Source organism: Pseudophryne corroboree, chromosome 1 (assembly GCF_028390025.1).
Source record: "Pseudophryne corroboree isolate aPseCor3 chromosome 1, aPseCor3.hap2, whole genome shotgun sequence".
Taxonomy (NCBI): Eukaryota; Metazoa; Chordata; class Amphibia; order Anura; family Myobatrachidae; genus Pseudophryne; species Pseudophryne corroboree.
Window position 1 is genome coordinate 549,795,119 of NC_086444.1, and position 13,996 is coordinate 549,809,114.

The window sequence follows — 13,996 nt, forward strand, 5'->3', positions numbered from 1 at the left end:
AAAACGCTACCGTTTCCGGAAAAAACGCAGGAGTGGCCGGGGAAACGGTGGGAGTGCCTGGGCGAACGCTGGGTGTGTTTGTGACGTCAACCAGGAACGACAAGCACTGAACTGATCGCACAGGCAGAGTAAGTCTGGAGCTACTCTGAAACTGCTAAGTAGTTAGTAATCGCAATATTGCGAATACATCGGTCGCAATTTTAAGAAGCTAAGATTCACTCCCAGTAGGCGTAGGCTTAGCGTGAGCAACTCTGCTAAATTCGCCTTGCGACCGACCAACTCGGAATGAGGGCCATTGGCTGATATCTTATGGCAAGAATGAATAATCAGATAATCAAAGTTGAGCATTTCTGGATGTTTTTTTACAGTTTTATCTGTGAATCGCTGAAACATATGTACAGACTTCACAATAAAACAGGCCAACCACTTAATTATTGGCAAATCACCCCAGTTTGTATAGTTTGTACCTCGCTTAAGTGTCTCACTAGTGTTTATTACTCTCCTGAGGTCACTGGAGAAACTATTCCTAATGACACTTTCAAACTTTAAATCGGTTAAAAAGCGCCAGTGCAAAAAAGCAACAGATTATATAATGTATACATGGCGAGGCAATTATCTTCCAGCCACTATGTGACACATTTTAAGGTATTTGAAAGATGTCTTACATACAGTATCTGAAAAAACAAAGTAAATATAGTATATGCCAAAGTTTCTTAAAACATGTATCAAAGCTGGACCTGGCCTTAATTGTAACTATTACAGTGAAAACAAGAAACATTTTTTTACAGCTAGGAGTCCTCACATGAAAATTTTGTCCAACCTTCCACAAGGATTTGCCAGTGTACCATCTAAATGGATTTCCTTATGCTGTAACTTTAAATGGTGCCATTTTTCCACCTAAACTATACTAAAGCAAAGCTAAATAGTTGTATTGATTATAAGGGGAAGAGGCCCTTAAATCTTTCAAAAACATGTGTTTAGATATTTTTTCTATTTAACAAACTCTACGACTAGCAAGAATTGTTGCTAGGTATCACATGGTAAAGCCAATTGAAGCTGTGGTACAGTACAGATGCAAGCTGGAATTGCCTTTTTGGTGGCTTCTCTTCCAAATAGACCAAGCCCCAACAGAGATGCAGAGGTTCCTCAACCAGACACACAAGAACTTTCAGATTTATTAATAGCAACCCAGCTAGACTGAACTGGGCCACTGGAATCAGAAGTGTTGCTTTTGGTGATTTGACACATAAAAAGAAAATTAACAACCACAATATCAACAATTAATTTCTATATGTTAAATAAAAGATTACCAGATTAAATAATAAATACTAGAAGACAATATTCCTACAGATCTAATTAATGTATTTCATGAATTTACACGTATCTACTCACTTTGCAACAAGTATTTAGTTTGTATTACACTTCTATAATACAATTCAACAGAATATTTAAATCAAGGAATGGATTGACATATAATGTCATTTTGGTAATATAATGTTATAATGTTTTAAAGAACATGGTTCTAATGTTGATAATCTGATCTAGTGTCACTTTGTAGGTGCATATTGTGGCCCTTTACATGGGTTCGTGAAGTCACTGAATTCTTTCCCTTTAAATTTAACATTGCAGTGCTGTTAAGTAGGGTCAGTTTCTTTATATTTTATATAGTCAGGAAGGATGCTACTTGATGTCAAGTAGAAACAATATCCTGAGCACATGAAGTGAATGCATATTATACAATGAATGGAATTTTCTCACAAAATCTTAGGAGCGTAAGACAATTTACCATCTGAATCTGAGTATTCTCATTTGGTAGATAGGCCTGTTACCAGATTGATGCTGATGAGCTACAGATTGCAACCTGTCTTTTTGCATATTGTCTCTCATTTGGGCACTACATTTAGGATCTCTCTGGGTCTCTCTGAACTGTACACTCTGCAAAACCTCTCTTTGGCACAGTGATCTTTCCGAACTGTGTGAGAACTCTGTCTGTTTGGCTGTGTTTTTCTGAAATATGTTTACCCGTCACCAGGGGACACCAGGTGTGCTGCTTTCTGGACTCTGTTCTGCTCTCTGGTGTCAGGTTATTAATGATGCAGCTACCAGAATGTTCTACACCTGACTCCTGGCTATTAATTCTGCTTGGGCCCTCATGGCTGGGTCAATGATGTTCATGTTTTCTGGATTCCTCATCCTGTTTATGTTACCTGTTTTTGTTTTATGATTATGCCATGCCAATATTCTGCCAAACCAAGTTTTAACTCATGTTTCATGTTTCGCGTAGCAAAGATTCCTAGATTCCTGCACCTGATGATCTTCTGTGCTAAAAATGTCTGCCTTGTCAAAGTAATCTGCATATGATGTTATTTTGCCATGCCAATAAAACGTGAACTGTGAAAGTACACTGCATATCAAGTTTAGCTGCACCCTCTTGCCATTGTAACTTCCTACAATAAACCTCATACTGCAGTCACTACTACAATCTGTGACTTGTGGTTTAACCAGCACCAAGGGGGTTTATAACAAACTGCACCACCATGGTGTCTCTCTATAGCATACTACCTTTACTGGACTGCACCACTGTGAAGCCTCTTGGCACCCTGACAATATGTGTATGCTCTCTCTGATCAGTGTCACACCCTATATAGCTTTTGTCACAGGAATACAATAGATATACTACCTTATGCTGTTTATAGGAAGGACCCCAATGGTCCAAGCTCTATTTCACTGGAATTTCGCTGTCCAGTGGTGGAGCCAGAGGTAGTAGATATGCTCACTAGCAAATGCAACCTAGACACTGTATTTGTTGTTGGATGGAAGATGAACAGATAAGCAGCAGAAATGAAAATAAATGTAGTATACACACAGTTCAGGGTCTGATACACTTACAGGTAACATGGGTACAGGAGCTGGAATGCAGTCTAAATGAAGTACAAATACTTGGTATACTTGCGGGCAACTGGCAACAGAGTAACAGGGAGAATGCAGGATGCAATATCAGAGAAGCATCAGCAATCTTGGTACACATGTAGCCAAGAGTGGAGAGCTAAATGTATTTCACAAGTGCTACAGTATACTTATTTTTAAATTGAGATATTCTTTATTGATATTTAAATTTTTAACCACATAGAAAACACCAGATTCTTAATACACTTAAAAATTAATTCATATCGTGCATTTCATAAACATACTTTACAACACTTATACATACCCCCCCCCCCCCCCAGCAAAAAAACAAAAAGAAAACAAAAAACCACATAAGACCCAGAGAATTTCTAATTAATATACTATTGTTCTTTTTCCTCCCAGGTACTTTATAAACTGGAGAGTACTGTATACTATCAGTTAGAGTTGGATACATACTTTTAATTATCTTATTTTCCTACTAGTTTTCCATACCTTCCAACTCCCAAACCTAACCTCTTATATTGCTTTAAACTTTTTCAGATTTGTTATTGCCAATAAATCCCCAAGTGTTTATTTTTATTACTAACTCGTGTACAAGACCTCCTTTGCTCAAAATCTTGAATCCCTTTACCCCCGTGTTTAATTTCTGCTGTGTTTTCCCCTTGCTTACTCTTGTGACTTTTATACTAATTAGCCCCATAAAGTGTCAGAGGGACAGTGTACATCTTCCCTGCCCTCCCACAATCTCACAATCACAATCTGTTTTATCAATTACTGATTTGACTTTTATCCTTTTTCTTCAGCTACAGTACATGTAATTTAATGGTGAATGCAAACAGACTTTTTCTTCCCTCTCCTTCCCCTCTTTTTTCCTCTTCCCTATTTCATTTTGTGTACCTTTCTCATTCAACCATGTCTAATTGTAAAAAAATACCGCTATAATATCCACATATCTTACTCCAGCTTTCTTTTTAATCACTTATTTTACCTTGGTAATTCAAAAAGAAAAAAAAATACTTATCAATGACCTAGTAAATGCTTTCTGGTACAACTAGCTGCCTCACATGCGCAATTCACATAAATGGAGGTCCAGGTCCTATGCGTAAGTCAGTCTCCTTCTCAACCTACAGTCAGTGTCATTGTATGGTTGCTGTTGGTGTGGATTATTAGATCTACACTAAAAAGGTCTACAGTCAGTAGCTCTACCACTAATGGTAGACATGCATTAGGTCTACAGGGTCAAAAGGTCGACAGGTTCAGAAGGTCAACATATAAATAGGTAGAGAGTAGAAAAGATCAACAGGGTCAAAAGGTCTTACTGAAAAAATTAGGAATAATTTGTGCGCAATGCCTTTAGCAGCTGGTAATGTCTCAAAGACTCCCAGAGGTTTCCTTCACCCCTCACCAACACAGTGCACAACAGAAAAGATATGGAGACTGAGACTTAACTAGCGCTTCTAATTCCTGCTGGTGCTTGTTTTCCACAGGCTTCCGTCACTCACATAGAAGTATCATAGAAATATAAATATAAAGTGCATATAATGAAATACCATTTTAATAGCATACATATATGACACACATCTTTAAAATACAAAAAGGTCAGATATTGCACAAATCCCTTCAAGCAGCAAAAGAAAGACAGGCTAATTACCAGATCACTCAGAACTGTGGTTAAACAGTTCTAAAAGCGCATGGAAGATGGTATAGGGATTTCCGGATAGTCCCACCACACACACGTTAGGTCTTACTGGATACTGGTCCTTAAGTCCGTCCTTAGGCTTGTCAGGAGGTAACCTATGCGTTTCCACCCCGGGCTGGGGTCTTTATCAAGGTTCAAAAGTCTGAATGCTGACCTCCCCATTCAGACTGCTATTTAAATATACACAGCACCAATAGGAATCCTAATCGCCCAGCTGGACCCTATGCATAACAAAAACTACCAGTCCCATGGTCCTTTGCTGTAGGCGTCCCTATCGTCATGGAGACTCCAATCCTAATCTAAGAATCTTCTAGTAGGCGGGCTCGTTGTCATGGAGACCCATTCGTTTGTCTCTCCAGTTCGGGCTCTGGCGCTACACAGCATAACGGGACTTCCGGCTTTTGTTACTATGGTGACCGATGCCTCTATCCACACCTAATAGCTCCGGTGCCGTGTGGCGCATCATCTCTCTGAACCAAGGGATCATGCTAATTCTCTTAAAGTCACCATTTAGGAAGTCCATCATTAAGGTGTCCTTTTAATAGTATTTAAATGATTATACAGGGATCCGCTCTATTTCAAGCGTAACGTCACTTCCGGTGACGTCAGAAATATAGTCCGTTATTCATATTTACCTATAAAGGATATTTTAACATTAAGAAAAGAAGGGGAGTAAGTCATCAACCAGAATAAGATTGACATGAAAACATCATAAAAGCAAATAAATAAATAAATACATATATTTAAAAATTGTATAAAAACCATAATCACAAATAACCACCCTAAAGTGCAGAATATGTGAAGCTTTTTTGAGGAGGGCTAATAATTACATAAGCAGGGTAAAATTAGATCATAAAACCTCGAAATCGGAGTTAATACCTCCCGGTTTCAAGGTACCAAATTCATAAATCAATTGCATCTCCTTTTTTGCCAATTGACCAGGAATATTCTTGCATCTCCAGTTTCCTTTCACATGTTTAATGCCACAAAACCATCTGATAGCTGAAGTGTTACTCTGATGGACAGTCCTGAAATGTTCAGATAATGCATATGTATTTAGGCCATTTCTACTATTTCTCAGGTGCTCACCAATACGAATTTTCAATGCTCTCGAAGTGCGGCCTATATACCAAAGGCCGCACGTGCATTCTATTGCATACACAACATTAGAAGAGTTGCATGTAATGAAATCTGTTATTTTCCAATCTCGTTTATTAATAGTGACCTCCGTAATTTTACTGGTCTTTGACTGGATTCCTCTACATCCTAAGCAGAGGCCACAACGAAAAAAGCCCTTTGATTTTATTGTGCTCATGGCTTTCTTCAGAGGATGAGCATTTCTAACGAGACTGGTTTTTAAATTTGGTGCTTTTCTGAAAATGCACTTCGGTTTATTTGGGACAAGTTCCCCAATTATCGGGTCCTTTTTTAATATTCCCCAATGTTTGGTCAAGGTTTTCTCAATATTCCTATATTGGCTGTTATATGAGGTTATAAAAGCCCATTCAAAATTAGAATTATTTTTCTTTTCAGCATTGTTCTTAGATTGTAACAGAAGTTCTCGATCTATTCCTGCTACTCTATTCTTGGCATCTGCAACCTTTTCTTTATTATAGCCAGATGCCTCAAATCTGAGCTGCATTTCTTCTGCCTGTACCTCATATTTCTCTTCTTGGGTGCAATTCCTTTTAAGCCGCCTAAATTGGCCCCCAGGAATTGAACCCAGCCAATCTGGGTAATGGCAACTCTTTGCATTGATATAGGCTCCCGAATCAGTAGGTTTTTTAAAAGTCATGGTGTTTAACTTTCCATTTTGCACATATACTGTCACATCAAGAAAATTAATAGTGCTAAAACTCTTCTCAAAAGTAAAAAAGATATTCAAATCATTAACGTTAAGATATGTAAAAAACTCATCTAACAAGGTTTCTCCACCTTTCCACACAAAAAAGACATCGTCGATGTAGCGTCTCCACAGCACCAGGTTCGCTCCGAAGGGACAGTGGTTTCAGATATTCTCCTCCTCCCACTGTCCCATGAAGATGTTAGCATAACTCGGAGCGAACCTGGTGCCCATCGCCGTGCCCACACATTGGAGATAAAAAATGCCCTTAAAGGAGAAGTAATTATTCTCTAGAATAAAATTGACCCCCTTGTATATAAATTCCTGAAGGTCCCCTTCCAATCCACTGTTATTTAGGGCCATTTGTATTGATTTTAAACCTACACTGTGCTCTATAATAGTATACAGTGACCGGACGTCTGCCGTGACTAATATCATTCCCTCCTCCCATTGTAAATCACTCATCAACCTCAAAAAATCTCTCGTATCTTTCAAGTGTGCCTTACTCTTCGAAACCAACGGTTGTAAGAAATAATCGATAAATTCTGACAAATTTGAGGTGATCGAACCTATCCCCGACACAATTGGGCGTCCTGGGGGTTGCACCGGGTCCTTATGGATCTTCGGTAGGACATATATGACCAGGATAGTAGGTTCTGTGATGCAAAGGAGTTTCATTTCTCTTTCCTTCAGGGTTCCCTTCCGATGATACTCCTCCACTAATTTGGTTAAAGCTTTTTGAATCTTTTCGGTTGGATCCGACCTCAGTCTACAGTACGTGGTCCCATCCCCTAATTGTCTAAGCACCTCATTTTCATAGTCCTCCCTTGTCATAATGACCACCCCTCCCCCCTTATCAGTGGGTTTAATCACCAAATCCTCATTTGTTCTCAAACTTTTTAATGCTCCTCGTTCTTTGAATGTCAGATTCGGTCTGGAGACTTTCGTTTCCATTGTTTGAATGTCATCCGACACTAGTTTTATAAAGGTTTCTATAAAATTGCCTTTTACATGCAATGGATTAAAAACAGATTTGGGTTTAAAGGGGGTATCTGTAGCTGCTGGTAAACTCAATGGGTCACCGTCTTCTTTCATTAAAAAAAATTTCTTAATGCAGATTTTTCTGACAAATTTATGCAAATCTACAAATGTACTGAATTTGTTTAGGGGAAGCGCAGGTGCATATTTCAGGCCTTTTTCTAAGAGGGAAATCTCCTCCCTTGCAAGGGTATGGGTACTTAGGTTGAAAATCTTGACTTTCGTTTCCATAATGGGTAATACTTCCATATCCCTGGGTGGTTTCCCTACTCCACTATTTCTACTTTTTGTTTTTCTCTTATTTCTTCTTTTTAAGTCTCCCCCCTCGGGTCCCTCTCTTTCTTACCTTGGGTACCTCTGATTCCTCCCCCTGGATAAAAAAGGGACCGGGGACTGTGGTTGTTCCTCCAGTAATCTATATCTATTCTGTGTACCGGTTCTGATCGGGGTATTTCTCCTCCTTTCAGCTCCTCCATTGTCATTATCATTTCTATTTCTAGACCAATCCCTCCTATTGGAAGTATTGGTGTAGATTTTTGGTCTCCATACCCTTTCCTCCTCCTTAAAGTCCCTTGGTCTATATTCCCTATATTGAGGTGTTCTTAATCTCTGATTGTTTTCCTGCCTTAAATGGTTTTTATAATTTTTATTAAAATATCCTCTTCCCCAATTTAATCTCCCCCTTTCTTGTTGGGGATGGTTTATTTTTCTCTTATTGGATGATTGGGTGTGTGTCTGAGGTGACCTCTCTAACCCTCTCTCTTCAACTTCATCATCCTCCTCTCCTTCTATGTTGTGTTCCTGTTCTCCTGATAACTCACATTTCTTATCCCTATTAAATTTTCAAACTTTTCTTTCTATAAGTATCTTTTCGTTCTTTTTTAAACTATTTTCTATCCTTTTTTCCAGATCCTTAAATTCCTGTAGGTCTTTAAAAGAGTTAATTAAAGTCCTATAATTGGCGATTTCTGCCTCCAATTTTACTAATTCTTGCTTCCTATCAACAATGATTAAATTCATCAAAGCTAACGAGCATGTTTTTAGTATCTTTTTCTATTCCGATGAAAAGGTCTCATTAGAAGAGGAGAATGTTGCATTTTTTTGGATGAGTAGTCCTCTAGGGATAATCTGGTGGGAGAGGTACCTTTCCAGTGTAACCATCTCCCACCAGATTCTGCTTTCCCTCAACAGAACCCCCTCCATTTTTTTCATCAATCCTTCCAAATTTTCATCTACAAGGACTGTGGAATCTCCTTCCTCTCTAAAAATGTAATCGAATGTAGATTTACAGTTATCTCTTAATTTGAACATACTATGCAGCACAATCTATTCACTAAGAAGGAAACAAAATGTATTACTGAAAAAATAATAATAATCTGTTTTATCAATTACTGATTTGACTTTTATCCTTTTTCTTCAGCTACAGTACATGTAATTTAATGGTGAATGCAAACAGACTTTTTCTTCCCTCTCCTTCCCCTCTTTTTTCCTCTTCCCTATTTCATTTTGTGTACCTTTCTCATTCAACCATGTCTAATTGTAAAAAAATACCGCTATAATATCCACATATCTTACTCCAGCTTTCTTTTTAATCACTTATTTTACCTTGGTAATTCAAAAAGAAAAAAAAAATACTTATCAATGACCTAGTAAATGCTTTCTGGTACAACTAGCTGCCTCACATGCGCAATTCACATAAATGGAGGTCCAGGTCCTATGCGTAAGTCAGTCTCCTTCTCAACCTACAGTCAGTGTCATTGTATGGTTGCTGTTGGTGTGGATTATTAGATCTACACTAAAAAGGTCTACAGTCAGTAGCTCTACCACTAATGGTAGACATGCATTAGGTCTACAGGGTCAAAAGGTCGACAGGTTCAGAAGGTCAACATATAAATAGGTAGACAGTAGAAAAGATCAACAGGGTCAAAAGGTCAACAGGGTCAAAAGGTTGACATGGAAATGGTTGTCACAAAAAGGTAGACAATTTATTTTTATTTGCTTGAGTGTTTTGTCACTTTTCTGCCACAAACAAGCCCCATTAGTGTACCACAGCCCCTTGCATGGCTCGCTTCGCTCTCCATGCTTCAGGGCAACGTGCCTCGCTCTGCTACCGCTGTGCTCGGCACAGTTTACTATTTCCAATTGTGGTCCACGTGGATGGTAAAGTATGAAAAAGTAGATTTAAAAAAAAAACTTGTGTCGACCATTGTCATGTTGACCTTTTGACCCTGTCGACCTTTTGAACTGTCTACCTTTTACATGTTGACATTTTGACCCTGTTGACGTTTTGATCCTGTAGACCTAATGCATGTCTACCATTAGTGGTCGACCTATTGACTGTAGACTTTTTTAGTGCAGATCTAGAGACTGTTGCTGTATGACCCCTATAGTCTAGTTAGACAGTGATATTATGAGGCATGGACAGCAAATGGGCACCATAATGCCACAGTCCAGACAATACCCCTGACAGCATTTATATTTTTTTGAGGGTTATACTTTGATAAATCATTAGATTTTCACTATCATTTCATTTTTACTCCATGTTACTTATCAGGCATTTTCCAATTATTTAGTCATGTGACATTTCTACTAAAGTGCAGATTTCAGTTTTGCAGTATAACTATAATACTCTCGTTGAAGTTTTGGGAAAAGAGAATCTGAAACCAGAAGATCAATAATATTAGCTTTCTCAAGCATTTTTATATCATGTTGTTACCAAGGCCACAGCAGTCCCTCCAGGAGGCTTTAAATGTAACATGAATGAGCACAAAGCAGAAGGAGCTGGTGATAAAAGATCTTTCATCAGAAATTACAAGAGGGAATATCATGACTTTTTATATGCAGAAAATAGTTAGAAAAGTATTGTCTAAAACTATTATTTTCTTTCCTCTCTGTGTTTCATAGTCATACATACAAAGACACAGACTCACACACATGCACAGGCACACACATGCACACACATACACACACATTTAGGCAAAAATTTAGACCTAGCAACAGAACAGTAGGGTCAGCAGTGCAGCTTCTCGCTGCTCTGGAGTAGATGTATGAAGCAGTGAAAAGAGTGAAGAAGTGAGCCAGTGGAGAAGTTGCCCATGGCAACCAATCAGCTGCTACGTATAATTTTACAGAAAGCACTTGATAAATGTTACCTCAAAGATGATTAGTTGCCACTGGCACACTTCTCTGCACTTTTCTCTACTTCATACATCTACCCCTCCGCATACAGAGAGTGAGGCCAGGCCCTCTTGACTCCTGGCACTCCTCCTAAAGCCATGACCATACCCGCTGTTTGTTCATGCACGCATCTGTGGTGCGCGCACACAATGCATTGCCCTGGCTATTTAAGAGCACTATTCTATCCACAGCTTGTGTGTAAAGTAGTACAGTAAGTCAAAGGTGACTATTACAATGACAGCCCTAGTCTCCTATACTGTATTTTGCACAAATTACTATTGTGGATTGACCAGTCATCACTCTTGGCAGGTCCATTCTTCACAGACATCATAGCCTCACAGTCCCATCATAGCCCTGCTGCACAAGAGGAGAAACAGAGCAGAGAGCATACCCAGGCTAGCAGTCCCAGTCTGATCCTGAAGTCACAGTGGAACAGAGGAATTCAGTAACTTACATACTAAAATGCACACTCACTGTAATAGGAGGTTAGAGAGTGTACTGTAACATTTATAAAAAAATATATTGTTATTTAAAAGATTTTACTATTGCTTACATAACTGTCAGTTCCTCCAGATCATAAAAGTGATAATATGTAAAGACAGTTGTTTTATTCAAAGTGTAACGTTTGGTAGTGCTATGCAAGGTTCTGCAGTGTAACAGTATATACATGATATTTCGGGATCCAGTCAGGATCTCGGTGGTCAGGATCCCGGCAGTCAAAATACAGATGTCGCAATACCGGCACTACTCGGAATGCTGACACCGGCATCCCGAATAGGGTCAAAGGCCGACGCCGGAATCCTGACGCTAGGATCCTAGACAAGCATCTGTCGTCCCGTCTGCTAGGTAAGTTGTGGGGTGGGGGGAGGTTAGGTTTAGATTGCGGACCCAGGGGGTGGGTGTTAGGCTGTGGAAAGGGGGGGGGGGGAATTGCTTACTTTTACTGTCTTGTTTCTCTTATTAGTCATGTAGTGTTTTGTGCCCCCACAATCTCAGGTTACAACTTAGTTGGTGATGTGTTTATTATAAAAGTGAGCCTTAGGGTATACTGTGTACCGCTATTTGAACTTCCTACTTGAACTTCAGTTTAAGACTTTATGACAAATTACCAGACAGATGACCATACGTTTAATGTAAAAAAAAAAAAATGTACCTGTAAAATATAAATTGCAATATTGCAAATAATGTTAAAATAATAAATATGTTACAGTATGTGATAGAGTGAGCCCTGGATGACACCAGTAGCAAAAGCAATAGTAAGATCTATTCATTTGACCTCATTTATTTGTCTTAATGATTTTCCTGAAAATAATACAATCAAAATAAAAAAGGGGTGGGGGATAAATAAAAGGAAAAATAAAAAGGGGGAGGAGGAACAAGATACATAACAAACATCAAGAGACATTAAAAGAGATATACAAATATATAGATATTACCATACAGAATACAAATATAGGGCCATATCAAATTTGAAGACAAAAGTCAAAATGCAAGTAATGAGACATGAAAAAGGAAAGAAAAACTAGTTGACCTGAATCAGGTTTCTTGCAGTTTCAACACCAGAGAACATTGGCTTGGGTGTGCTAATATGCTTAATGGTGCTAAGGCCATCTCCTTTTTAACAAAAAAATGCCATGAGAGCCATTTCATGAAAGGAGAAGAAGATGAAGTGAAGTAGGGAACAGCAATGGTTTTCTTTTCAAAATTATATTGAATATTAGAGATTACTTTTAATAAAGCAGGAGGATTACAGATTTTCATAATAAAGCCACTGCACCTCTACAATAATAAAGCCACTTACAAGGCATGGTTTATTCTTGTAAGTGATTGCCCCTTTAAAAAACGTCCAAGATCGGCTGTCATCCCGCACCTCTGGCAATCTCAGATGCCATTATATGTTGCTGCATGTTTGAGGACAGAAAGAGGATACCAATTTAAGAAAGCCAGAACTGGATCTAGGTCTACAATCATTTGTATTACTTTTGACAGTAATTAAAAACATCTCATGCCAGAAGCAACAGGGCATTCCCCCCAAAAAAGAGAGTTCCCTGTTTCAAGCATTGTCACCAGAAGAAGGATGACCACATTACAGCATGTGCAATTTGAGTGGGGGAAAATTCTGTTGAATACGCACTTTGAAAAGGATCTCAGTGCGGTTAGTACCTCTAGGTATAAGGACACACTAGATAATATGAAGGAAAAAGGCAAGGTACTGTATGGTCCTAAATAGATACATTAATTTTGGAAGCAATGTTATTTTGCTAAGGCAGCTATTCGGCCTATCCAAAAGATCTCATAGAAACCTCAGGTGTTAATGAGTGTGGATAAATGTACAAGCATTAGGGATAGGTTTAGTTCAAAAAGATATTTGATTGGGGTTGAGATCTGCACACCCAGGTAGGTGACACAGGTAGACATACTGTATACTTAAAATTAAATTTTAGGAGGGATAATGTAGATGGAGAAATATTGAGTAGAATGGCTCCTGATTTAGAGATGTTAAGCTTATATTAAAAGGCTGCACTAAAGTAATATAAAATGTTATGTAAGGCAGATAGGGAGGTGAATGGTTTAGTGACAAAAAAATCAGGATGTCATTGGGACCAGTAGCATTACCATGAGGGAGATTTTTATTAGCAGTCTAAGGGGCATTAAGGGATGTTAAGTCATCTACAGTCAAGAATGACAAATTCAGGCCCAAAAGAAAGGAGGCGATGATTTCACTAGTACAGTAGTTTGGGGTATTGTGACGTCAGATGGAGAATCATATAGATTGGCACAGTATTTAAGATTTGAATCTTAAAAAGATTGGAAAAATAATGGGGGATATTAACATTTTTGTTCTGGTCATCAATGAATTCTATTCCATGCCTGTTGACTACACAGTTTACAGTGTGTGCAAGCATTTTATCAGCTTTATTACCGGCTGTATAAAAGTTATGCCAACTCTTAGTGAACTCTACATAAAGTCAACTGTTTCTTTAAGTCTCTACAAGTGCAGGGTTATTTCTGGGATTCAAGAGTAGAGAGTTAGTACTCTAAATAAATCTCTGTCATTTTAGATATTGTTTCTTTAACTGTGCACCTTGCTAAATGGCAGTTTCCCTTAGCACAGCCTTCAGAGCACACCAGTAGTTAAATACGGTAGTGTCTTTGGGGGAGTTTGTGTCGGTATACTTTTATAATGCAAGGACTACTTCAAGAGGCTGAGGGAGATGCTTGGATAACTACCAATGCTGTATTGGGGATCTGTATGTGCAAGGGTTCCATACTCAGAGTAATGGGGCATGGTCTGACCAGGTGATGGGCAAAACTTAAATGGTATAAGTGAG